This window comes from Hylaeus anthracinus, unplaced genomic scaffold, assembly GCF_026225885.1.
Source record: "Hylaeus anthracinus isolate JK02 unplaced genomic scaffold, UHH_iyHylAnth1.0_haploid 4, whole genome shotgun sequence".
In the NCBI taxonomy this organism is placed as follows: Eukaryota; Metazoa; Arthropoda; class Insecta; order Hymenoptera; family Colletidae; genus Hylaeus; species Hylaeus anthracinus.
The window spans coordinates 6,458,960-6,486,445 of NW_026535289.1; the positions used below are offsets into that span (position 1 = coordinate 6,458,960).

The following is a 27,486-nucleotide window of genomic DNA, read 5'->3' on the forward strand; positions in this document are numbered from 1 at the left end:
ACGAACGACACTGGATGTGAATTCCCTTTCTGTCTTTGAGGCCTCACCCCCGATTTCTCGCGACCCTAAAAACTCCACCGCAAGGAATCTCTTCCTCTTCGCTCGCGTCATAAAGATCCGACGATTCTGTACAAGTACGCCTACGTACTTTCTCTTAACGATCGTTTCGCATACTCCGGCGAGGAACCAGCCTAACCGAACGGACCGCCGGTGCCTCAGCGGAGGAACCTAATAACAAGCCGAGATGAACGCGAGGAAAGACTAAAAGAAGGGACGTTAAACCACGCTTGCTGGATTATAAAGGCCGTCGTTTAGGGTTTATGGAGAGAAACATAACGGAATCCGCTGGAACGTGGCCTCGAGTGCCGAAAGTAACGCTCGACCGCCGTCCTCAGAGGGCACTTTGCGCAATCGGGGGTTGAATTGGTGACAAAACGTGATGTGGACATCTCGATTTTATTTCAAAATTTTCGCGAAACGCTGTACTTCAAGGGATGTTCAGTTCAATTTCAATGCTTCGTTATTCTCGGGTTTCTCGGTCATTTCAAGGTTCTAGTATCTTTTGGTTGTTGCATCAGAGTTAAAATCAGGCATCTTCGTCTGTGAAAATAAAAATTCACGATGCTATTGAGATGCTTGCATCATAATTAATCTACTCTGGATCAGAAAATTTCTCTACATGGCACTTATCCTTACTTCAAATTCACTAATGTCTGGTATTTGATAATACTATGTAACAAAGATTGCAATCCCTGTGCAAATGTACGTTAACTTCCAATATGATTTACACCTCAGTACCTCATCGAAAACTCAGAAAATGGGAAACATCACCACCCTGAAAATTCAGAAAAAATTGAAAGAGAATTCGGGAATGTATCATTGTAGCCGTCGCGCGAGGATGTCGACGAACGGCTCGCGGGGAGTCGTACACTGTCGAAAAGGACCACGATGAGCGGCGAGCGATCGATTCACCTTCGTCGATACTAATTCGACTCCCCGTTAACAGGCCTGACGTTAACACGGTTCACTTGATCGGGACAACCGGGCTCGTCCTTTTTCACCTCGTCCTCTTCGTCATCAGCGACGAGCGAGAGATGCTATCGACGCTTGGAGTATCGACTGCCACGCTCGCCGCGAGTCCTTGAACCAGTGGAAGAGAAGAAGGTGGAAGATGCGTGGCAGCACGCAGCGAGAAAACCTGCGTTACAACGAACGCGCGATCCATCTTGATTTCTTCGGCTCCTTTCACTTTCGACAGTCTTCGGGTCTGCTGGCCGAAGATATCGCGAGGAAGAAGACGGAGACGGTGAGATGTAGCGGGTGGCAGGTACAGAGGTGGAGGGGGATATGCCAGGCCAATGACGACGGCAATGAGACTGGACTCTCCGAAACGGCCGTATCGAATACGACGATCCATTATATTTTGCTGCCCACTTGACTTTTGTATCTGTTTTTTTTTTCTTCTTTTCTTTTTTGTACGTATATCAAGCGGATGACGTGTTTAGGGTTGCGTGGTCGTGTAAACTGTTCTTGGTAATGAAGAACAGCGAAGCACCTCGATTAAGATTAGCTGAAAACGAAGATCGGATGTAGATCTTCTACTACTCTAACTTATGGTCTACCGTAGAGACGCACACGCATAGTTCTACCATATCGAGAAGCACTTAAATATTAAAAAACCTGAAATTCCTACGCGTTGCATTACCGATTTCAGCGATTCCCTTCCGCAATCAAGAAGTTAAACGTTCCTGGACAAAACACCATTTAGATAGCCTAGGAATTCTCATAAGCTCGTAAAATCGGTAATTCCAAGTCGATCAGAAGCTCGCGGGCCCCTGACTCGTAGCTACCGATGCGCGATATCGCATAAATCGAGGCAAAAACGCATTCGTACATTCATAAACGATCCGAGCCATATCGAAAAGCATTCGTGGCATCGGGATCTTACCTACCGCAGGGTGCATCGCCGATTTACGGTTAATTCGGGTCTGCCGGAGCTCGGTGCTCGGAGAAAGGCTCACGAGAGGCAGTTAAAGTACATTTAAAGAGTAAAGTCTTCATTATTCGCGTCCAGAGGACGAGTCGCGTAACGGACACGGTGATTCACGCAGGGAGATCGGTTAATTTATTAATCGCTCGCGGGCTTTCCTCGGTGCCGTCATGCGTGAAACGCGTGCGAAAACGTTGATACACACGAAGTTATGAGTGCAATCAGCCTGTGGAGATTCGTTCTATCAACCGCATCGCTGGACACGCATACGATTCGAACGGATTACGTCACGCGGAGAGCTTGCCTGCCATTTTCCGCGGAATGATTCGCTCCCCCTCCTCATTCCGCTCTATTTGCATGCCACCACCTGCCTTCCGTAATCGCCGACACGCGGGATTGGAAGGAAATAATTTGTTTTCATCGCGAAACGGCGGGGGACGCGGTTACGTCAGCGGTTGCTTCGATCCACGTGCTGTTACGTCGCAGCGGTAACGTGAACCCAGCTGGACCCTGCTGACGGGTGCAAATAGATCTGTGGAGTCTGGGGTGACCTCTGCTCGAACAACGGAGACGTTTCGAGATTGCAGTATTGGAATAAATGTCTGGTGGATAATAGAGATGCAGTCTAGAAGATGAGGTACTCGATAGATTTTCACTTTTATAGAAGAAATGTTTTACTATACTGTTCGCATAGTATCGAACTCGCAGTGCAGTGTTCGAGTTATCAATCTACCCCGAGGTTCCAGGATCTTTTTAATAATCACGTCTAAAAACGCGAAATCGTTTGGCGGAACGCATCCTAATCGTTATCATAAAGCTAAGACCATCGAGCAGGCGGTGCATCGCGCATACTCGCGTGCCATGGAAGGCGGTAGCGATCGCGCATGTGCGGTGGCGTCGATGTAAATCGTCCATGCGCAGTGGCGTCAGCGGCGACGGCGGCGGCGGCGCATTCGTACTGTTGCAGGTCGAACGTGTCGCGGCACGTCCTTGTAAGGCCACTTGCCTCCCGTCTAGCGGTGCGCACGCGTTGCACGCTAGCGTGTACGAAGCGTGTCTAAGCGCGAATGGGCGGTGTGTGCGTGTGCACACGTGCCGTCCAAGTGGCGCTGGCCGAGGTTTAGCGAGGTTGTCCTCTCGGTGACGTTGGTCGTGGTGGTTGTGTGCCGCTGTACGCTGGTCTGACGCAACGCATGGTGCACGGTGTACACGCGTTTGCTCGTAAATCGATTCCGAAGGAACGAACGAGAAGGGGTTCGGCGCAAGAAACCGCCGAGAGCTCGCCTTAAGCAAAAGACCTCTGCTGCGGACTGGCTCCGGCTCGTAACGACTGGTATTGTCGTAATGCCCGCTGTTATCGTACCGATCGTTACTCCTTCGCTATGCGCTCGACTCCTGTCGGAAATCGAGTTTTTACGCGCGAGCTTCGCGCGATTCTGCTCGACTGCGGACGCAGGACCGATTTTTGACTGTTTAACCGCGGTTGAGCAACCGCTCCAGCACCACCGGTCGCGATATATGCTCCATTTGGACTAGATACCTGGCATTTGTCAAACAAACTATTTGATATTTAGACTTTCATTCGACGGATAAGTGAGTCCTGGTAGATTTCGATCAACGGTGAAGTTATCCAAGCACGATTTGATTCCAGCTAGCCGCTATATTTGGGTTCGGTAGCTCTTGGATCGTTTTTCCCGAACACGTTTTCGATTAACCACACGTGGAATAAGATGTCGAGGAGATATTCCGGAAGCTCCGTAATGTTTGCTCTGGAAATCTGTTCGCGTTGCTGTTTCGCTTCGGCTTAAACTCTTCCCCAGTCTGGGAAAGTCGTTCGAATACAAAAGCATCGCGACTGTTTGCAACGGCAGCTTCTAACAGCTCGTTCCTCGTTGTCGCCATAAACTCTGCCAGGTTGGTTTCGCTTCATTCGTTTCCTTGACCGTGACGATTGGACTATGCAAAAGGTGAAACGGATGTTGATTAATCCGGGGATGTAGACCGTTACTGGGATTTGAATGGAGATTTAAGAGCCCATTTTTATTCGACGAGTAGAAGGAATCCGTTTAAAATGATGCTGTGATTTTCAAAATCAAGAGAACAGCAAATAAGACAGATCAGGCCCGATGCATGCTAATATTATAAATGCGAAAGTAACTCTGTCTGTCTTTTCACGCCTAATCCGCTTAACAGACTTCGATCAAATTTGGGAAGCATCCTGAGTCATCGATTTTGCAGTGGAAGGATCCGTATGCAAATTTCGCGAGGCTCGACAGGAACTCTGCGATCGGTTTCGAGTATCTGCCACTTTGGAAGATCGAAGAAAGGCTTGAATTATAATGAGATAATTTTAACGAGCACGTCGAATGGAAACTCTTCGGTGCGCGTCGGTCACGCACGAAACGGAAGCGACGAATTGAATTCGAACCGAGACGAATCCGTGAAGCGTCGCGTGGTCTGGCTCGGCCAGTTGAAATCGAGCGCGTTCTCGTTTGCAGATCGATCGATCGGCTCGCGGTGGGCTCCGTCTGAAATTTGTCTCGCGTCTGCGAATTTCCCCTTCGTCGAGTCAATTCACGCTTTTGCACGCATCTCGGCGTTTCGTCTTTCTTTCGTTATTTGTGGACCAAATGAATTGCGCGATGAATCGTCAGTCGAACGAGTCACGCAACTAGTGTCTCGGTTTCTGGAATCGACACACCGTAATTTTGTCGTTCTTTTTCTCCTTGAAACTGCGATATGGAGAATAGGACGATGGATCTTGGAAGGAACGTGAGAACCTACACGAGCACAGTTTCACGTGAACATCGATTACAAGATAAACTACAAATATTTTTGTGTTTTTCTTATTATTAAAAGCATAAAACATATAAATATTTGCATCTTCCTTATGCAAGGTTTGAAGAATGAAAAAAGTAGCAACCTTGCGATTTATATATACAATGAAAGAAAATATCAGAAACTTACTAGAACATATCGTGCAATCTCATCACCGTAAATCAACGCTCGAGACGTTCGACTATCTGAAAATAATTCATGCGTGTTCCTGCTAGAATTAACAAGGTGTACAGTCTGTTTTGACAAAGATTATTCAATGAATTTCGCGTTAGCTTTGACAGTACTGGTTCCTGGACCGTGCCTCGTCACCGAGAAGCACGAGCCGCCTAGATTGCGGTGGTCCGCGCTCACGAGACCAGAAACGATTTATATTCTTGGAATTGCTACCCCGCCGCGGCACAATGCGATGTGATAAATTAAACGGTCCCGCGGTATTGGAGCTGCCAAGCACGTGAAAGGACGAATGGTAATTCGAACGTTCCCCCGTTATCGTGGCAATCGGGACTACGAGGTCTCGTCTGGTGGCTGTCCGTCCCTCAGGCTTTCCTGGTTTTCCAGGGGAAAGTGGCGGGTAATTATTAATGTTCCGCCGTTTTCTCCTGCGTCGTCCACTTGGGCTGAGCAGCCAACGTGCAATTCCGAAGGCTACCGTTCGCGGTCGAGACGGTGGCTGCGTTCGTATCCAGGCGCTGAGAGACACCAGCACGCGCGAAACATTCGTAGGCGTTACAGTCTCGAAATTAGGGAGTGAGAAATTGCAGAGCACTTGTCTACCTCTATCGAATAGGCCGTTCGATATTCGACGTCTGGAATTTGCGAATTACCCAGATAGATCGAACAGAGTTGTTCGACGAATGAAACCGCCAGGTTCGGTGATTTATTACCGAGGTGTTGATATACAAGTAATCGAAGCGCGACAGGAATACTTCAGCGTGGCCCAATTTGTATCGTATGAATTACCTACTTGAAAGCTTCTTAGAGTTAGATTTAAACACGATCGAGAACCTTCCTTTTTCGAGTCGGAATTAAATCAAACGCACTGTTGATCCAAAGAGAGGATGACTGTACGCTAGGAAAAGTGCATTCCTTTAGAAACTTTTAAAAACTAGACGACTTGATGGAAATTTTTTAAACTAAGTTAAATTTGATAAACTAAGTATATCATAACATTTTTTTCCTACAAGACATGTCTTTTCGAACAATCAAACAATGACCGTGGTTTGAGCAACAAATTTCATCGTAATCCATTAAAAACTAAAACACTGAAACTGACAATTTTAGTCAACGTCCCTTGAAGCATTATCTTAACATAGTAAAAGTTCAAGAAATATCTATCTAGCCGTTTAATTAGAAAAGATTACGAAGGAAAGCGCATTTTTTCCCAAGCGTATAACCGTGTATCCCTCCGTCTATTTCATATTCCTTCATTTACGTTTGCGTTGCTATGCCCCTGTTGAGCAAACACGAAAATGCGCTCGAAGCCTGTTAATTTATATTATTCACCGTGTGGTACGCTGAGAAACCATTCCTCGATTTTATGCCCGCAACGTTTAAACAAAGTCGAGCATTCCTGCGTTTAGAATTTCGTAAACGCGCAGGCGTACCAGCATACACACAAAGGAATTCTATGCATGTCAATGCTCTTCTCGACTGAACGGTGAAAGTATCAAAAGTTTCGCGAACCTTTCATCATTGATGACGTTCACCGTGCGCGCACGTAAATACGCGCCGCGGTTATTTCCCTATTTCGTAACGCGTTCGCGGGGAACAAGAAACAAATTGACGCAGGGATTCGTAACTATGAGCTGGTATGTTCGATTATGTACTTTTAAGAACGATTCTCCTGAAATTTTTTAGTTGAAGAGTTTTTTTTTTTCACGTAGGAAAACTTGGGAGACCTCTGTGACATGAGTCTTGATATTTTTAAGTTTAGAGATGGTACGGAATGTAATCATTTTTTTTTTTTTTGTTTTTTAATTCTAATTTAAAGTTCTGGTGATAGTAAGCGTGTCTAATTTAAAAAAAATAAAATTCTAAAACCCTTTGTGATTCAAGATTTCCCATCGAGATATCGATGGCATTCCTAGAGAAATTCGAAGATAATCAAATGAATGAAATATCAAATAAAATTGAAGATATATTGTTGTAAAAAATAATGGTAGGAAAAGCAGTGAACTATGAGAAAGTAACGATACTCCGGTTGATAGCCACGCGATACAAGCACCAGAAATAAAATGGAGGGTTACGGATAACGCGGGAACTCGTTCGAAGGAACAAAAACGTATTCGTAGGTTTTTAATAGTACCGGTGCACGTTCACGAGAAATTAATGTTGCAAACAGGACTTTTTCTAGCTAGGATCATCTTGCACGGGGCAAGTATGAACGGAACAGCCGCTATAAATACCTCGTTCCGTACCGAAAAACGAGCAAACACGCTTCCCTTATTATATGCACGTCGATATTCCACGCTGCTTTATTTCTGTTTTCACCGATCGTTATCCGAAGCATCATTATCATTACCGTCATTACTGCGCTATCGATGTCCGCACTTAAAAACTACACGTTCGATCGTGAACTGAATCCATTACCGCGGAAGCGTGTCGTCATTGCGGCCCACCCTGATGTTACTTTGTATACACGCCAAGTCCCAAATTTCATTCAAGGGTCCTGTGGTCCATGTATTCACATTTTAAAAAGGCAAAGTCAGTTTCTAAAATACGTGATCGTTTTTAGAAATATCTTCAATTTTTTAATACACTTATATGATTGTTCATCTTTTAATACAAGGTTTCGAAAAAACTGAAAAAAAAAAAGATTTCCTCCGATAAATTATATAACGAATGGTACATCTTCATGTATCATCGAGTCGAACCTAGAAAGAACATTCGCAGATACTTCAAACGCGTAAAGTCATTTTGACGTCACGTCATCATAAGTTTAACGCAATTCTGGCTAACCTGTCACCTTTTTCAGCTTATTCGTAGAAGTACGACGGTTCTGGTTGCTTTTCCACGCATCGTTCGAATTTCCTGTTTTTCTCATCCGCATAGCAGAGTACACAAAGCAGCGCGCAATTGCACCGTTCTCGGTGCTCCTGGTATCGCTCAAAATCGCATTTCACCGTAATGGTGAATGGCCAGCCGTGATTAGGGGGCATTACCGGGTAGCGTCGACGCCAGGGCCACCCACGAGCCTCAATCAACCTGGTGCAGATACACCGGCCACCGTCTCGTCCTCTTTCACCTCCTTCGTGGCGATTGCTACGCTTCTATAACTGCTTCGGCCAGCCTCATCCCTCTGGTTCCGGCGAGTTGAACGCCGTTGATCGCGGTGGTACCGTTCGCAACGCGTACGAGCCTTGCTCTAGCCTCCATTAACCCCTTAGCTGCAACAACAAATTGCCAAACAATTTAGATTATTATTTTCAGACCCAGGCGATAATACAGACTACTCTGTAGGTAGATACGTTGCTTAGTGTTGCCTATAGAGAACTCTACATTACCAATTACATGTACTCGGTAACGCAGAACGTGCCTGTGTTACTTACAGAGTGCTCCGTGTTACCGACTAGTGTTCTGTCTCACCGAGTTTTACCCACGAAATACTCAACGTTTTCGTTTAACTTATATAATTCCTATGAATCTGGATTAACTGCTATAGGTAAGAGACTCGCATTAGCCGGGTGTTACGAGTCTGTCCCCTCGAGTCGCGCACATTTATCTTATCTGTGTACTCGCATAATGTTTGCTATCTCGAAACCATACAGTGTGACTGATAGTTGGTATTATTAAGAGCGATGTCATTATAAACGATTACTCGTTATGCTTGATATTTCATTTTCAAATGTCAACCTGGCGTGTTATACGATAAGAACTTGGCGTCGACTTAGCATAAAATTTATCACGCTATAAATTTTCTAAACATCTAAGATTTTTGAGGTTAGTAAAGAGATCAAGATGTTGCTACTCGCTAAATCATTGCGTTTTCCACCTGTCTCGGATCACCATCGATGCGTCAAGTTCCACCAAAATTAGACATTCTCGATCGAGATCCCCTTTAGTCTTCGCTAAATAGTATCCTCCATCTCGACCTTGAGATGAACGTTCTAAACACGGCATCCAAGTGTCCTGGATGCATGGGTTAATGCACTTATCGCGCCAGGTACACGTAGATGCACGCAAGTCAGTTGCCAGGTAATCTCGGAGCGAGACGCGAGAGGTTGTTGGGTCCGCGAACGAGCTCGCAGGTGGTGAAGCTGCGCAAAATTGAAATTGATTTCGCATCGGTAATAAGCGGCTCCCTGCAGCACGGGGATCCCCGTGCGTTACACGTACGCGGCCTCCGAGGTCGTCTAGCAGTTCTCACACGTGCACCGCGCATGTGTGGACACGTGTACTTACCCGGGACCGTCTAACGAGCCGATGGATGCTCCTCTTCGTACTCGTTTCCTGGCTCGATCCACCTTGCGCCATTCATAACCATCGAAGTCCGGCGTCGACAGCTTTGCAGCGAGGATCGAACGTGTTCCGGTGTTGTTTGATCCTTCGAGATGGATTGCTCCGAGCCCTGAAGCCAAGACATCGAACTTCGAATTATTCGGAGCTTTTAGCGGGGTTTTCATCTTGAAAATAAGGTAATTTAGGAAATTGAATCCCCATTGGGTGAACACAATTGCAACGATGCTGTATTTATTTTTGGCATCGCTTCTCGAAGGATATAAGTTAGGGGATGGTGGTAGTAGATTTGTGGCAATAATTGTGGTGTGAATGTATAATGTTTCAACGCCTGATTAGTGTGAAAAGACTTGAATAGTCTTTGACGCGATTTCCTGATCTTCATCTCGAACCAATGGCTAAGCTTAACAAATTCAAGGATCCTGCAGATTGCATTGTATACGTAGTGTTAACGTAACGAGAAACATCTCTGTGTAAGCAATCGTGTACCATTTAAATAAACGGTACAACTGATTACCTTTTTACAAACTTCGCACAGTTGCTCCGCAGAATCCAGATTCTGACGTTGTAGAGATAACTCGTGCACCAAACAGCCACACTCTTTGCAAACTAAAGCGCACTGACAATCGGTCTAGTTTCTCCATCTGGTTCCTTTTTCTAAAACTACGATAAACATATCTGAAAAATGACCTGATTTTTGGGATCGAGATGGGCAACGCGGACAAAGTCGTGCACGAGGAAGATCTTCCCACGAAAGGCACCTCTCGTTTAACCATTAACTTCGAAATCTTCGATTTACGTTTGGTTTCTCGCGCGTTTCAACTTTACGCTCGCGAACAATGGCCGCCCACGCCAGGCATTATATTTATTCGACGGTCCATTCGGACGTACGTGGAAGTACCTCTGCCGGCGTTGCACGCGTCTGCATACACACGGTGCATCCCCGTGTACGGCGTGGCGCGCATATATCTCCTTCACTTCCTCTCCGCGGCCATAAACTTTCGGAGCACCTTTCTTGCCAAGACGCGCCAGAAACGAAGCAGTAAGGACGTAAGCGTCGACCACCGCCGCCGACCACTCTCCAACCGTCACCGGTGCCTCGATGTCCGACCAGCAAACGAAACCGCCTTTACCTGCTCGTGCAAATCGCCTTGGAGTTTATTGCAACGTCGATGGAAACAGTCGTGAAAGGTGAAAATACGATTAGGTAAGGTTATTCTTAGGAAGGAACTGACGGGATCCACTGGCTAAAATGCAGCACGAGTTCTCTTTGGGTCTCGACTTCCCGTCGACCTACTTTAACATTTGTTGCAAGGTACTCGGGTAACGACTGATATACTACAATGAACAGCAACCCCGTCGACGGTTGTTCCAAATATGTGTAGAAACACATTCGACTCGGACCTGCCCCTGTAACATCTATCAAACACTGTCTACAGAAACTCCCATCCAACTCCGCAGCCTCCACTAAATTACACGAACCTGAATTTCGATCCTTACCATTGTAATAACTCCAGTCGACAAAGGAACACACGAGCTTACACATCAGCTACTTAATGTAAGTGAAAACTACCCTCGAAAACCCTGAAAGCTACTCTGTTTAATTATATTTCTCAAAAATTGACAAAGTTCTACCGACTAAACGTGCCATCTTAGCGCCCGTCGAGTACAGATGGTTAGGAGCGATTGCACAGGTTCAAGAGAATTGCAAAAGCTGACGGACTCAGAATTCTTTTTTCTCCATCCACGAAACTCGTCCTCAGTCTGCGCGTTTCCTCGAACGAGGCGAAGGAAGAAGACGCGGCTCGGTCGTTCCAACTGCGGAATCCAACCACGGGCTCGTTTCGATTTTTTGCCAGGGGCTGGGTATGCGGGCACACCTACGTCAAATCGTAAATACATTTATTCATGTTAGGCAGCCGCGATTATTGTATTCTGGCCGCCGCTAGACAATGAAACGGGGGCGTTTTGGTCGTTCTCGCGCCGCCGCATCGGGACACGCCGCTCGCACACCGAGACGATCGTGATCGAACTGCTCGAAAATTTATCTCCTCGTCTGGGTTTCAACGCGAATTAGAAACGAGCACCGCCACCGCATGCTTTTCTCTTTTATCTGGCCGTTTCCAATTCGAGGTGGTTGTTACTTTCGAGGTGGTGCAGCATCGAGGGATGGGACTGCGAACCGTTGTCAAAGTTAGGTACACAGTTAGGAGATCAAGTGTCGGAAGTCTGATCTATTCTGGACTGCAAATATTTTCAAAGGCATGACTACAGATTACGCAAGTATTAAAGGAAGAGTGAACCCGATCCACGCAAAATTACGAATCGACGCGAAGATGTACGGAGAACGAGCAGCTCCCTCGACAGGAAGGATATCCGCGGTTTCGCAACGGGTAGCCTCGAACGATCGATGCGCGGAACGTTTAATTGGCAATTATTTGTTGAAACAGCGAGACCGACACCATAAAGCATTGTAAATCGACGAAGAATAAATCCTCCCTTCAGCGAGACGAACGCCGACGATTCACGGAGAAATACGTTTGAGCTATGCGAACCTAACCGCGAATCTTCCTTTGCCTCAGGGGTGCACAACTTCAAAGGTACTATAATTCCGATCAACTTTCTCATTTTTCTATCGTTTTTGGAAGAAATGAAATCTATGCGCGATAACATTAACCATATCATTCGAGTCAACATCCGATGACACAAAGAGTACCGTATTCTTTGAGCACGCTAATTGAATCGTAACTCATCTAATCTTGAATTAAATATTCGTTATATCTATTGTTTCTCTCGAACAATACATTCGTGTGCATTAATTTTCGTTGTAATTAGGTCACGGGCCACGTTAAGTCATTCCGTGGGCCTTGTGTTGCGCATCCCTGGTCTACCTTCTGTTATCCCCTCCACTTTGCGCGTATTTACGTTTCGTTTGCGCGTATTCCAGACCACAGAGCGGGAGAAACGTCCAAGGATCGCGGAGTCGCCTGCAGACGAAGAGGTTGGACATTCGATCCTCGTCCTGGGATCCTTGCGTTCCCGGGAAAAAGGTTTCGCGGTGTGATGAATAAAACAGGGACCATCGTCGTTCGAGAGCGGAGAAAACGAGCGCGTCGAGCGACCCACGAGAACGCACGTACATTCCGAGAATGCGGGCGGGATCGGCGACCGAAAGGTGTTGATTAAACTTTCAGGGAAGTTGCCCTTCCATCGAGAACAATCGTGCTGAAACAGCCTCAAGCTGTGTCACTGTTTGGAAAATTTGACACGCAATATAGAAAATTGTTTGCGACTCGTACGGTGATTATTATTATTACGAATGAGATGTTATCCATTAATTTACAGGTTACATTCAGAGTCTACGAAACTGTAGCCAATCTATCTCTGTCTGTAAGGTATGACGCGCAGCTTTCCGTTTCCGTGAAGCTGGGGCACGCGTTGGGAAACCGCGACAAAACCGCGTAACAGGCCTGCGTCTTTATTTGTAAATAAGAGTCTCGATTTGCGGACCGATAATTATCATGATCAATCTGGTATCGTATTCGTATACACACGGAGAACGTCTCCTGCCCTGACTGCGGAGCGAAGAAAGAGAGAGAGAGAAATAGAGGTAGTCCAGAAGCGTGTAAGAGGTCGATTGGAACGAAAGGACGAGGGGAGCGTTATTAGTTTTGCACGATTTAGCAATAAATCGTAGCGATCCGGCGCCGGCGTCCCACTCGCACCAGCGCACTTTTTGCACAAGACGAGAGCTGCACGCTTCCTCTCGGTCTGCTTCTCGCCGACGTGGACAGTAATTAATGGGAAAATCCCAGGCGATAAAGCGAGGCCTATCCTTTCCATCTCTCGACTAGAGTTACGAGCGCATAGACGCTTTTTCTCTGAACCGTAAGCTCGACTTCGAATTGCCCGTTTCGCGGAACAGTGTAGCTAGAAACTCGCCTACCATCGCGTCGAGACGTCTAGACGCTGGATCCCCAACGATGGTTGCATTCCGTGGAACACCTTCCGTTCTCTCGTTTCGCTATCGATATATTCGACATTCTTTGCTCGAAAGACGATCGTACGATCGTTTGCGGTTAGCAGAAAACGAGAGAGAAACTAGGAAATCGGACAAGATCTTCGTTTGATCGCGAGCAGCTCGACCGAAATAATGGACAAATGCTTTCGCTGGGAGAGTGTGAACTTTCTCGAACGGAGGATACGGTTTAGTGGACCGAGACTCGAGCCTGGTGGCTTCCTTTTACCAGTCGACTACCTCGAACAATTGACCAGTCACGGCTACTTCTTCTTCGTTGGGAAAATGTGCTCTGGAATAGGCTAGAGTGAATTTAAATGGATTGTGCTATTTTAAATTCTAAGTCCAAGATGGAACCTAAATTCTCAACAGTTGTACGCTACCAAGTGAGTTGATAGCAAATAAACATTGACTTTTGATTCATTCTTTCGAGATGAGACAAATATAGAAATCGTCAAAAAAAATTTGATCGCAACAATGTTGCTAATCGGAGAACTTAAATGCCAACAAAGTTGCAAGTCTGAAAAGAGCGACGGATGTAGAATTCGTCAAAAATTTTGAAAGCAACGATGTTGCAAATGGAGGAAGTGTGTAATGAATGGTGATGCGCATGAGACGAGATAAATCTCGTTCTCGTCTCGATTTCGAGATGTGATTCGATTTCGAGATTACTTGTAACATTCGAGATCGATATCGAGATTTAGCACGCCGAGATTTGGGCGAGATCAAGATTAGTTCAAAATCTCGTCGAGATCTCGACAAAATGTTTTCTTATATTGTCGATCGCCAACACATATGACGCCGTGACTGCTGCGCTAACAAACGATGCCACATATAATTTTGTTAATATTATAAACCGCTTCTGCTTTCAGTGTTTGATTAAACATAATTAACAATTACGGTTCAGAATAAGTATCCGTTCGAGACATTAATCGTGAGAAATTTGTCAATATTTTAATATCTGTTGATTAGGCCAACTAAATATTAATTTCTGACAATAGTTAAATTAATTATTAACAAGACTTATTATTTAAACAACGATGGGGAATATGATTTTGATGTGATATTAATGTTTCACGAATTATTTTCTCAATATATTCAACGAGCCTTCGAATCGACCTGTCACGACATGTCACGCGGTTGTTGTTCGCCCTTCCCCTTCTCTACTTCGAGACGCACGTACGAACCGCGACCCTTGACCGACACAGATATACGAGGGGTGCGTCTCATTCTTCGACGATCCTTCGGTCGGTATGGATCTCGCGATCGCGCGTCCGCGTCTCGCGTCCCTCCTACCTTTGCTTGTGTAGTTTCCCTTAGTTATCGTAGCTTGGTATTGGTTGTGGGTATCTTAGTTTGGTTTGGTTAGTTTTAAGGCATGTATCTTAGTTAGTTTTAAGGCATGCGTGTACGAATGTCTGTCCTCTGGCAAATAATTATTAATCTTTTGTTCAATTCTTTTGTTTGTTCGTAGGTCCATATTGGACTCGCAACTTCGTTCTTCACTTCGGTCACTATTACTTCATGTGATAAGTGAAGTGACCAACTGTGTAACTGGACAGAAAGGTCGGTTGCCGTCCTCCATGTGGATCTGTACTCGAGAGGAAGACAATCGGCTCCTCCGGATCGGTTCTCTACTTCCTGCATCACGTTTAGTGTAGTCCAGGCTCCCGGCGCAGTGCAGTAAGTCCAAAGCGCAGTGAGACGGGTGCAAGTCGGGTCCTATAGTGGCTCCCAACGGGGTGCAGGGTGTGGAGGACTGGTTCGGAGGCGTCGGTCGTCTTCCTCTCGAGTCCAGATCCAACAGGAGGAAACGGGACTGACTCAGTATGTCCAGTTTCATGGTCGCGTCGTGTCGCGATTTCCATTTAGCTTCCATTTAGTTCAAATAATTATTTGGCAGAGTCAGACTTAGACTTTGGAAAACAAAGGGACTGTGTTTTCTTTGATTTCCACGGTTTCGTACTTAGTATTAAGCTCGTCAATTCTATATAGAGTATGCATCTACGTATGTATACTCTATGTAGAGGGAGATCGAAGGAAATTTGATTCCTTCTATCTCCGGGTCTCCAGTCGCAGCAACCTCCACGTGGTGAGACCTGGTAATCGGTATTATTCGTGACGAACGAGCCTTTGTCACGAGTAATACCGAGCTAATAGCTGCGAACTTGTAGTAAGTTCTTTAGACATAAAAAGTGTAAAGTGTAAGTGTAAGGTGCAAAAGTGTAAAGTGGAAAAGTGGAAAAATGTAAAGTGTAAAGGGTAAAGTGTAAAGTGAGATTAGATTTAGATTAGCAGGGACAACGCCGAGGAGCCGTGGTTATAAATAGTTTTCGGAAAAATTCGTTTTATAAATTCGAGATCAATATGCATGTTTCGAGATTTTTCGAGATCAAGATCGAGATCGTAGAAATCTCGTCTCGTCTCGTCTCGTCTCGTCTCGTCTCGTCTCGTCTCGTCTCGTCTCGTCTCGTCTCGTGTGCATCACTAGTAATGAATAGACTTTTGGGGAAAAAGATGTACAATGGATAAGAAATGGTTGATAAAAAGGTGAGAAATCCGAGACTTGCATTCGCAGTATTTTGACTGCCTAGTCTTATCGATGACGTGTTACTGGACGCAACCACCAATCGCTCCAGTAAAATATAGCCCCTATCTGGTAGATACGCCCCTGGAAGGAACGATCGGGAGCAGCTACGCAACGCACACGCAACTTCGACCAGTTGGCTATCCCATTAGGAGTGTGTCAAACCCCGGCGACATTTATTGAGCACCAGCGGAATGTCCCGAGCACCGAGCGGTCTCTGGCTTCAGCGCAGCTCGCCTGCCTGCTGATTTTCTCCAGATGCGGAGCTGGAACGCCTCTGCGTCGCGCGGTGGTTCGCCTAAAATGGCCAGGCCTTGGCCAATCTATAAAACATCGGTCGCTCTATCAACGGCCCTAAACGCTTTTGCGTTCGAACGCGCTCGCTTCTTTGCCAAGTCCTTGTCCGTAAACCGCCGCCACCGATGACACTGGCCGCGCAGGAAAAACGGAAGGAGGAAAAGGCTCGCGTCTACCGGGAATACCGCACTCGCAGGACTGTCTGCTCTCGTCGATATCCTTTTCGTAAAAATACTCTTACGACCAGTGGTCGATTCGAGCGGATTATTTGTTCCATACCGGTTTTCTTTAGGCGTAGGGTCCTCCAATCCAGAAAAATACTGGCGAAAATTGTAGAAATTGTATCGTTGATCAACTCTTATTTAAAACTATCAACATTTTCTATTCAATTACCGTAAAGTCGCGGTTTTCATCGCTCGAATGCTTCTCGTTTAGAATGCAAGACATAAACGAAAGGGCTACGTTCCTTGAACCAGCGTACGAAAAATCGGCTGGATTTTACCGCGTAAATGGATTTTATATCGCAAAAAGAAGCTCGCTTAAAAGAACCACCAAGAGGGATGTATACGTAATAACCCTTTAGGGAAACCGTGTTTGTTGGATGGTTAGCAGCCGGAGCGTAGACGCGCGGCGTTCGTCGTGCGTGGCGCGGTTTAACTCGGTCCTTTACAACCACGGGAATCGCAAGAAACGACCACTGGTAGCAAAGAAGTCCCCCGCGTTTTTACCAATCGCGTTTCGAGGAGGCGGTTGGCGAACGTTTACGGCGACCGATCGATCGGTACCGCTGTCCCGATCCGCCGCTACGTGAATCTCGTTATCGTTCTCCGGTCGTTTCCGGAAGCTTGCCTCGACCAGGCGATAAATTCGAACGAACCTGCGCGAATGGCGAATGGACTCCAGGACACGTGATTTCTATCGCGCTTTTTCCATCTGTATCGTCGTTGGAAGTGCATACCTGAATGCTGAAAGCGAATAGCAAGAACGATAGTTCACCCGATTACAATAATAGGTCGCAGTGTCTAATCAGGATCTCCAACATTCTGTTGATTGTAATAGATGAACAAAAAACTGTAGTACATCTGAAGATAATCTAAATAAATTCAAAATCTTTTACGATTAACTCTCAACATCGATGGATAAATTCTATTGTTTCATGAACCATCTCGAGTGTATGTAATATTATGAGCAAGCCAGATCGATTCTATATCATTCCATAAATACAGTTTTCATTTAAATATACCAACCTTACGGGGCAAATAATTTTAAAAGTTCAGGAGCCGTGATCTTCGATGATCCTTCGATAATCTACACGCTTCGAGGATGCACCAGTTTTGGCAGACGCTGCTCGCGACGCCACTGTACGGAGGATGTTGTCAGAGAACCAGGAAAGCGTGCACACAGCGCGTATCGATGTCCCCACGGAGCGAACTAAAGAGCGCTCGTGGTAAACGGAAGCGGTTGACAGGTACCCCGCGGACGTGGAACCCGGCGTGCCCTTAGCAGATCGGTCGTAAGTAAACCTAATCGAAGTGTACAGCCGCGCGAGAGGGGGCCCAGCCAACTTGCCAAATAGAGAATCCGGTCTCGACGTAGGCGGTCTCTTCGAAGCACCGCTTCGTTGACGCTCGACGATGCCTGCGCGGGAGGAATTATCGTCGGTCGTGCTCCCGTCATCACCATGTCGGGCGTTCCCGCCGTTCGTGGCAGTGGTCAGCAACGATCGATTTACATGGAAGCCACGGATGATCGATCGACTCGCCGCTGCGACGTATCCGTCGACGATGCCGCCAGGAACATCATAAGCTCCGCCGCTCGAGAGTAGAGTGGTTGAAAGTTGGTAAAAATTATATTATTTACGGTGGATTGTGTTAGCCAACCGTGACAGATCTATGTATACACGACGAATAAAATCGAAAACCTCGTATAATGAATAAGAATCGATCATCTTTCTTGAATTCCTCCTTCCAATAATATAATATATACTTCATTGCTATGTCCATCTTCGACCATGGCCTATCGTTTCTAGTGGAAGTCAGCGACCCTCGCTCGTGCTCCGGGGCAACTTGTTACGCCCGCTTCCCGCGTAGAAAATCATGAAATCATGAAATTAATATCGTCGACCGGGGAATTATTTAAACCGTTCGAGCGCAAAATCGTGTTCGACGTCAACGTGACTGTCGGGGTGCTAAGATGTCGCATGGATCGACGGCCAGTTTAATTATCCTCCCGACCAATCGCGTCGTTTCCAGTCTTCGACGATTACGCCACGATCGTTCCTGTCGCTTTCCGCGCGACGCCGACGTGTTATCAGTCGCTTGCTATTTGTGGAGGCGATTCGATGCAGTCGATAGTTCTATGGAACAATTTTTCGTTGGAAACGCTAAAAAAGGGTAGATGTTCCTTTGGAAATTGTTTAGATTAACCATATTTGACTTAAACTCGACAAGAAACGGTAGCGAACAATCATATTTTAGGCGATTCAAGTCTGGTATTTAAGAATTCATATTCCTGACAAGCTATTAATCGCAAACGGTTATTTCAGACCGGATAGCAAACTGAAATTACTCCTTAGCTTTTACAACATTCGGAAGCGATATTTTCCGAATCCACAGGACGACTGTGCGCGGCTTAATTTATCAATGATGTCGAGTTATTTGTGTGAATCTGACAACCTGTCATGACATAACCGCATTCTCGATAACTGACACTCGCCGGTAATCTAATTGAGGTGATTTATTATTGAGAATACGATCGCCACGGTGGATCGCAAATAACCGAATGCGTCAGCCGTTAGCTGACGCGGAATCGGGATCAAGATATTTCCGGGGATGTCGAAATCAAATTAATTCCCGTCAGAGAGGAGACTCGTCGCGGATGAATTTATCTAGAATACGAGCAGACACGACTCCATTTTGATAAACGTCTCGAGAATTCGGTTAGATGCGGACAATCTTAAACATCTATCGCGCGATTGCTTTGCGGGAAATTTGATCAAATTTCTAGCTCGAGACTGATCCGTGTCACATGTTCGATAATACTCCGTTTCAAATAGTTGGCCACTGATTCGCGATTACTTTGGGAATAATTGGAATTGAAAAGTTCGATTATAGCCTGAGAGCCTTGGTGGTGGCGTGGAACGGAGGGAATAGTTGATAAAAGAAAAAGGACATGACAAGTAACTCTACAGGATCTGTAGAGTTACTTATCGTGTCAGAAGGGAAAAACTTTTACTTTACTCAAAGAGATATCGAAACCAACTAAACCAAATCTTAAACTAAATTGCTGTTCCCTCGTTCGTAGAAAAATTCCGCCGACCGAAACAGGCAAGAAGAGGGACACGGAACAAGAGGAATGGGCGGAGTAGAGCATTAAGCCGTATTTACGCCTGATGCGATTTCGCGTGGGCGAGCAGCGGCGGCGGCGGCAATTAGGGGCCCTGGCTATGAGCCGATGAGCGAACCTGCCTTAACGAGCGGTTCCTCGGTCCCGTCCTGTCCCCTTCGTCCGTCCACTTCTCGTCACGATTACCGATCGAGGTGTCCCCCGAATTGTAAAGGACAGCATCTTTGAGCATAGGACAGCCGCCTCTACTCGCGCACGGTTTTCCCGACGATTCTCGCTCGTGGAGGGGACATCAAAGAGAGGAAGAAAAAAATAGAGGGGGAAAAAGGTGAAAAAAGGTCCAGGAGAAGTCATCCTCGGGAGCAGCAACCCGTGGACTGGCCTTTTTATCGCGCCGGTCGGAGCCGACTTTACGAGGAGTCCCATAACGGAAATTTACGGTCCTCCCCTGCACCCAAGTCTTTCCTTTCGGCCTTCTCTTTCCTCCTTCTCTCGTCGTTTGCGGTCCTGCGACGGTCCTCGAGAGTATCCCTGAGCGTTCCCATCCGCCTTCGATTCCCGAGGATCGCGGGATACTCGCCACAGAGCCGGAAAGAATTAACACCGATTAATTAAGACCGCCGGATTCGGTGACTCTGTGTGGTCCACGGGCGGACCGATCGGAACAGCCGCGGGCGCAGTCTTTAAAGTACCGGTTATATGCAAGACAGTAACGACCTCAGCCGCCTACGCTCCCTGTTTCCGATGATTCCTTATTGATTCGGGGATGCCGCCACGTTAAAAGGAACGTCGATACTAATTAGAGTGTAGAGGGACCAAACACTGATTTGGGAGACTGGCGCGGTTGGCGATGGAGTGGCTCGTATCGCGGGTTCTTTATCTGATGGAGAGGAATCTGTCGTGATTGAAATTTTCTCTGGGTTAGAGCCTTGATGGTGTGCGAAATTTATGCATCGAGTACGTTCTTGACGATCGATGACTAGAGCTAGACAGGACTTCGAGTATCCCTCGATGGATTGGACAATATCTGCCATCTGCATTTATTTAAGTGTAACCGTATGGTTATTGCTATACAGCAATAGTTATAATAAAAACTGGTGCTTTCTTCTTATCCTCTAATTACAGTTGCTTTCCATTTTAAACATAAACATCGTTGCTCTATAGTTTTAATACACTTTCGTGTATTACGTTCACAATTTCGTACATTTTATGTCTGTTGAAGAAATTTGTTTAAATTAAATGATTGATTTGATGTTTCCAAGTGTACGTTTGCATTATTCATGTACATATTTATAATGAAAAATTGTTGATAATATCAAAACTATTATTTAATTTAGTCAAACTTATAGTATAGCTCGGGTACCTCGGGATCGCTAAACCCGTACTGTAGCTACATGTAAACATAGCTACAGCCCCTGAGGGCTTGGATTAGATAGCAATGAGAGGGTTACTTATCGGTAGTTAGGTAACGCTAGGGAGAGTATAATCCTTGTTCTGTTGTCCTCCAACTTTAGAAGTTATAAATTCAAAGGCCTCGAAACTCTCAAGCGTGGAACTTGGATTAATCTGGCCACTATACGAAGGTTCCACAATTAGAATGTAAGTCAAGTGCTCCAACATCGGGACTTAATTATCGTCGCGTTTGTCTATACGTCGCTATAAAACTGACACCTCTTATTATCGCGAACATGTTCCGTGACGAGTATCAGAGATTTATGCATGAACAATCACTGTGGCGAGTCGGTCCAGCCACACGTGCAATGCACGTGAATCGTGGTACTTGTTCCTTTGTTTTTACATCCATTAACATTAGTGACGTTTGGTCATTCAACTATTTTCCATTACTAATGCGCCTTACAAATTTAATAACCTTCCGTTCCGCTGTCAAACGGGTATTTATATAATAATTTTCAACTCGTTAATTGCCTTCCAATTAATGAACCTCGAATTCGTAACGCGTGACACATACTGTCAGCATTAATTTCGCTGCAAGAGTTATTTGACGCACTCGTTTTTACTTTAACCGGGTGTTGTGACTGTTAACATGTCGGTGAAGCGTATCCAGTGTACAATGATATCGAATCTCATCTGTCTCGTTCAGAATTTGCATGGGTCTCGTGTTTCTCTCGTGTTTGCCTTCCGTTTGACAAACACGAGTACTCAACGCTGTGCACGTCATTTCTCTCTCAGCTGCTGCTTCCGTTTCTTCCTTTCTATTACAGCTACCTTTAAAAGGAGAGTCTGTGACTTCCTTTCGACCAAAGAGCAGGCTGCTGGGCGATGAGAAAGAATTTACGACCACTTCGAAGACCTGTCGGTTGGTTTGTGTTCCCTTTAATTGATATAATCACTTCTGTACAAGAAAGACGAAGTTACCGCAAAGGCACCTCTGATACGCATCTTGTTGCATCAGGTGCTCGTAGAAAGCAGATACTTGGTCATTGGCACCTTGTTTCGTAAACTCGAAAGGTCCTCAGCCCGTCGAAGGTTGTATTTTACATTATCTTAACAATCTTCTTTCGGAACAAATTCTGGTTCGGTAGTCGCCCGACTCTTGCGCGTGGCCGTCAATTTTCGTAACGGTGGGTCGATAATCTTTAAAGAATTTTCTCTGTCCGCCGTCGCGTCGTGCACAGTTATCAATTTAAATATTTATATTGTTGCGACGCGATGGTATGAAGATGCCGCATAATATTTCAAAGTTGCATTGTTGCGACGATGTGAAGGTGTTGCAATAAAGAGATGGCTATTATTTAAATGATCAGAATGGTGATATACTTCGAACTGAACAGACGTACTGAATTTCTTGTATATAGTTTATTGTGTTAAAGTTGACTGTTTAATAAACGTTAAGTGTTCTTGTTCGTTTCTATAATTTCTGTGTTGAGAAATGAATACACCACGTTGTTCGACTCCCTGGTGCAACAATATTAAAAACATATATTTTAAACTATATTTTTGTTCGTATTCGTAAGACCGTGTTTCTCAGAAATTCCAATAGCGTATTACGAGGACACTCGTATCTTCTATACGTATTAGCATATCTTTATGAAAAATGGCAGAAATATAGTTCAAAGCATGTACTTTTAATATACATGGGATACATCCGTATCAGATATTCGACATCGTCGGAGAAAATTTCTCAAAGATTCAAGACAAAACTTTGACGATCCAGTACTCAAACCAGCCAAAAATCATCCCACGCTTCGCTATTCATAACACGTCGATCATAACACACCTCTACAGTCGCCACAGTGTCTTTTTCTTCCTCGAATCCAAGCTCTTATCCCTTTCATTCTCGTCCTTCGTTTCTTGATCGTCGATTCGCAGTTGTAGTCTCATCCTCCGTTCCGCCGCCGCTGAAACTCGGCTGCGAGGAGAGCTCGCGTCGATAAATAAGTATCACCGCGTTGAAAAGCGGCGATTGGCCGGGCTGCGAAGGAACGCGTACTCACCTGCGGCACCGCAGCGACGAAGAAAGGTGCGCGTGAGATATCGCAGATAAATATCTGCGAGAGCGAGCGAGCGAGCGAGCGAGGGCGCGCGTACGGCGGCGGTGAACGTTGGTCGGCGGTTATCACGTGTCAACCGGTTGATATATTTGCGACTAATGACTGTAAGGAATAATTATGACTCTCGTGGCAAGAATTTCACCGAGACGGAATTGACGTACCGCCCGGACGCGTTCGAGTTAAAGCAGCAGAGGGTATAATTCACCCGATCCTCCGAGCGAGGCCGAATCGGTCGCATCGGGTTGGACACGCGACTACGAATGAGAATAATGGGATTACGGAAGCATTTGAGACGAGAGTTAGGGATGATATTAATTTTTAGATCCAGGGAAGAGTTAATTAGAGAATAATTGCATCAATTTTGACGTCGTTTGTCTCGATCTTAAATGCTTAGATGCTAGAACGTTTCCGCTAAGTATCTTTCAAAGGGGAAATATTAACCTACAAAAAGGATGAGGTTATAGCAAAATAAAGCTAGTCGTGTCATTCGACTTGTTTCTACGTTGCTTTTTATCCGCTTTCGAGGAAACGTGAAGGCAGTTAGTCTGCACTACCAATTAGCGCTGCTATGGAATACCATTCAGCGCGCATCGCTGCGTTTCTCGATCCGTATCTATATCGTGTATCGATCGACACCGTGAAATTAATAATCCTTCGCGAGCAGCTAACGAGCGATCGTTCCCTTTCGCACACGAGCTCGGGCGGAGTGTCTTCCTTAAGAGGTTCCATCGCGTTGGAGACGTGAAACAGTCGTGGTTATTTGCATAAAACACTCGAAACTATTTATCTATTATATTTCAAAGAAAGAAACAAAGTACCCTCGCTTTGAATGAGTAGTTGAACCTAGTTTACTCCCGGAGCTCTCGAAATAATAAAACAGCACGACAATCGGTGATTTTCGCGTTAGTGTTTAGCAACAAATGCGTGAAACATAGGAAAACGATAAGGTAAGTACGGCAAACAGGACATCGACCACAATTCATGGGCAATTTTCACGATTCTTCTCGCACGGAACGATAGCACCGAACGGAACAGGTTCTCCCAGAGCGAACGGAAGTAGATTATCACACGATCTTTCGCAGCGGCGTACACTGAATGAAATCGAGCCAATTACTCGCATAGGAAAGTGCGCGATAGTATGATCGGTCCACGCACACCGTTCGACGAAACGCGACCAGCTTTAAGCCGTTCTGTTTCACGCGAGGCGAAACGCGCGCACTCGCACCTGTCGCTGGACGATATTTAAAATTATCGAGCATTACGCATTTTTTTTAATTAACGCGACGCGCGCTACCGGCGAACGAGTTTCGCCCGTAGCTTCGGACGTCCTGTGGCCATCCATCTCGGTCCCCCCTCTCGTTAACGTTTACACGATTAAGGAGAAACACCTTTCAAGTTGAAAACAATGCCGCCATTTGGGAATTTTTTCCTCGAGGATACGAAACGTCTCTTATACATATTTCCTATGTATTGAAAGTATATACTGTTGCGACGGTGTGAAGATATCGCAACGATATGGACCTGTTCCTTTAAGCGAGCGAGGTTCCGTTCTTCTGGTTGTCATTCAAGAACCGGCAGTTATTTGAATAGGGAGAACACTGATAAACCTCGTACAGTTCGGACGTTCCGAAATCTGTATATTATAGTTAATTATTAAATAAACGTGTTGTTGTTGTTGTTGTTGGTTTTTATAAACCTGTGGTTATCCTTTAATCAAATAAATAAAATGAATACTCCGCGTTGCACCGCTCCCCGGCGCAACAATACTTTGAATTACATTTCTGTCAGGGTTTGTAAAAGTATGTTTATCGATTTGGGAAAATATTGTGGAGTTTCTGAGTCGCGTGTTAGGGTGAGTTCACTGGACATCGATAAAAGAAGTTTGAAGAATTAGAGAAACGCCTCTAGTGGGATACTCTATCCATAAAAGACGATATTATGTTCAAATTATTCCAAAAAATTCCAGGATATAATATAAACCGTGTTGCATTCTAAAAATAATGTAATCCTCGTGTACTACTTCGTGTCACCCTTTGAGCGCGTTCCCGTGGCGTGTCGCGAGAAATTAATCGGCTAATAGAGACAGACTTTCGTACACACACGATGTGACTACTGTTCAGATCGTATCTGCGACACCCACGCGACGGAAAACCACCAGTTGGACGAAACCGTGTCGTGCAACCGGTGGTTCCCGTTTTGGAAAAGTTTCTGGCCAGCGATCCGGTCGCCTGGCTTCGCTACGCACGCTACCAGTGGCGAATTATTGCTGGGACAAAACGAACAATTGCCCGTGTATGTTTAACTCGGTATACCTATAATAATATATCATAGGAACAATCATTTCCTTCGGTTATAAATATCGAAGTGACTAACCAGAAAGCGTTACGTTGTCTCTATTAATTCCGCAATTCGTACTTCAATTTTAACTTCTGATCTCGAAACAATTGTTCCTAGATTGTGCAAATATATCATTTTCACCGTCATAAGGAGGATTAGTGGTTACTTTGAAATTCGACGCCTAAAAGATATTTTCATCTAGGGTTCTGGCCGTGGTTGATCCGCTACTGCGAGTTGAGCAGTCCTCGATAAGATCGCTGCTCTACAAGCACCGAAATGCGAAAACGTTTGTAGCCAGATAACGGACCGATCGGTTATCCCGATCTCTTCCTAGTCGGACAGATACACGCGAGTTTTCGTCACTGGTCGCGTAGCACGGGACGTACACGGGTAACTCGTGATTATTGCGATCCACGATAAGATCGCCGCCCACGCGGCCATGGAATGCGTTAACGTCGAACGGTTTTCATTCGAGGCGCTGAATCCGGATTGGCACCGTCCGAACGTGGGATTCGTTTCGCGTGCGTGCCGTTTGTTTAGCGACTGTGTCAACGAATGCGTGATCGACTTGACCAGATTACGTTGCCGTCTTATACGTTCCTCGTGACAATTACTTTTGGTTGGGGCAGCGGCTGTTGATCTTTTTAAGGGGAGAAAACGATCCAGCCGCCTGGCCAGGAAAGGTTCTTTGCTAAGGCGTTGATTAATGCTTGCCTAAAAATAAAACGAGTATTTCAGAGTCGAATCAAACGTTTCGTGCCTATTTGTTAGTTTCAAAAACTGTTTCTCCCAACCTCGAAAGCTTAGCGTTTGAAACGCTTGAAACACGTGTTTTCACCTTAATCTAATTACGAATCGTGGAAAACAGTTACGCAGAAAAACTTTTCGAATGCAAAACTCGGCTGGCTATTTCACAGTTACATTGCGTCACGTACCTCCGTTTGGATGGATAACAGGAAAAACCAATTAACGGTTGTATAATGAACTCCACTTATACATAAATATCTCTGTTTCCTAGTTTTCATCCGGGTTTTGAAATTTATGGAACAACTCCTCTATTTTGTCATAAGCAATATGTCTTTTTTTTTTTGTGCGCGCAGTGTTCTCTGGAACGCATTCGCCGCGTAAAAAGAGAATCGAGTGTACGTTCAGTCGATATCTACGTACGGGGCGGCAACGAACAGTCGACATTCCACTGCGTGCTGCCGTCCGCGCCAGATGACGCAGTAAATCTCGACACGGAAAGAACGCATTCCGCGGGTCGCGAGCATCCGCGCAGAAACGGCCAAGACGAACGAATCCTGCGTGCAAGAGGCCGGATATAACGAACCAGCCGCAAGAAACCAACGTGCATTCGCGTCCGTCACTCCGCGTCGAATCGCGCCTTGAAAAACGAATTCTTCCACAAATTTCCGACGTTCGTTGATAATTGAATGATCAGAAATTGATTGCCATCGGAGAAGTACCCGTGTCCGGTAAGCATTCCTTGGGAATTTATTCCAGGTGAACGGTACACTCGGTCGGTTCGAGGATTTTATTGTGTAGCATGTGTTTGTAATGCGACAAATATTTTTTAGCAAGAAGAGAAAATAATCAGAAGCGATGGTGGCGTTGGTCCACCGCTGCAGAGAAAGAGGACAGACCTGGGGTGGATGTTTATAGGTCGGAGGGAGCTGGAACAAAAAATCAATGTTTTGATGGTTTTATTATATGGCTCTTTATATTTAAAGGTTTGAAAATCTGTTTCAACTATGAAAAAAATTGATTTACGGACGCTGATTTTTTCACGTAGTTTAATGGTTTTTTTATCTAATAATGACCAAATTAAATATCTTACTTATCTCGTGTTGTTATGTACAAGTTGTGCACCGCGGTTTCACCCGCTTGGAATACTATTTATTCGATATCGTTCGCGTTCGATTGACCGTTCAACCACGTAAAACCATCGCGAACCAGTCAGTGACTGTCTTTTGGTCTCCGTAATACAGATGTTTCAATCGATATTTCTCATTATTTACAAATTTTGAGATTTCGAATTGAAAACGTATTTCTGTCAAAATAAAACATAGCCTATGTTACTCAGGGATAGTATAGCTTTTTATTACTG

General features: G+C 45.4%; 1 long non-coding RNA gene across 1 annotated transcript in view; it reads right to left on the minus strand.

Annotated features, from left to right (window-relative positions):
• Window positions 1-7,549: 7,549 nt before the first annotated feature.
• The window catches only part of LOC128895070 (uncharacterized), a 78,339-nt gene continuing 58,402 nt past the window's right edge, over window positions 7,550-27,486 (minus strand). Inside the window, exons 2-3 of the long non-coding RNA XR_008461687.1 lie at window positions 9,230-9,395; window positions 7,550-8,214 (exon numbers count right to left, since the gene is read on the minus strand). This is a non-coding gene — a long non-coding RNA (uncharacterized LOC128895070). The remainder of the gene's footprint in view (window positions 8,215-9,229; window positions 9,396-27,486) is intronic.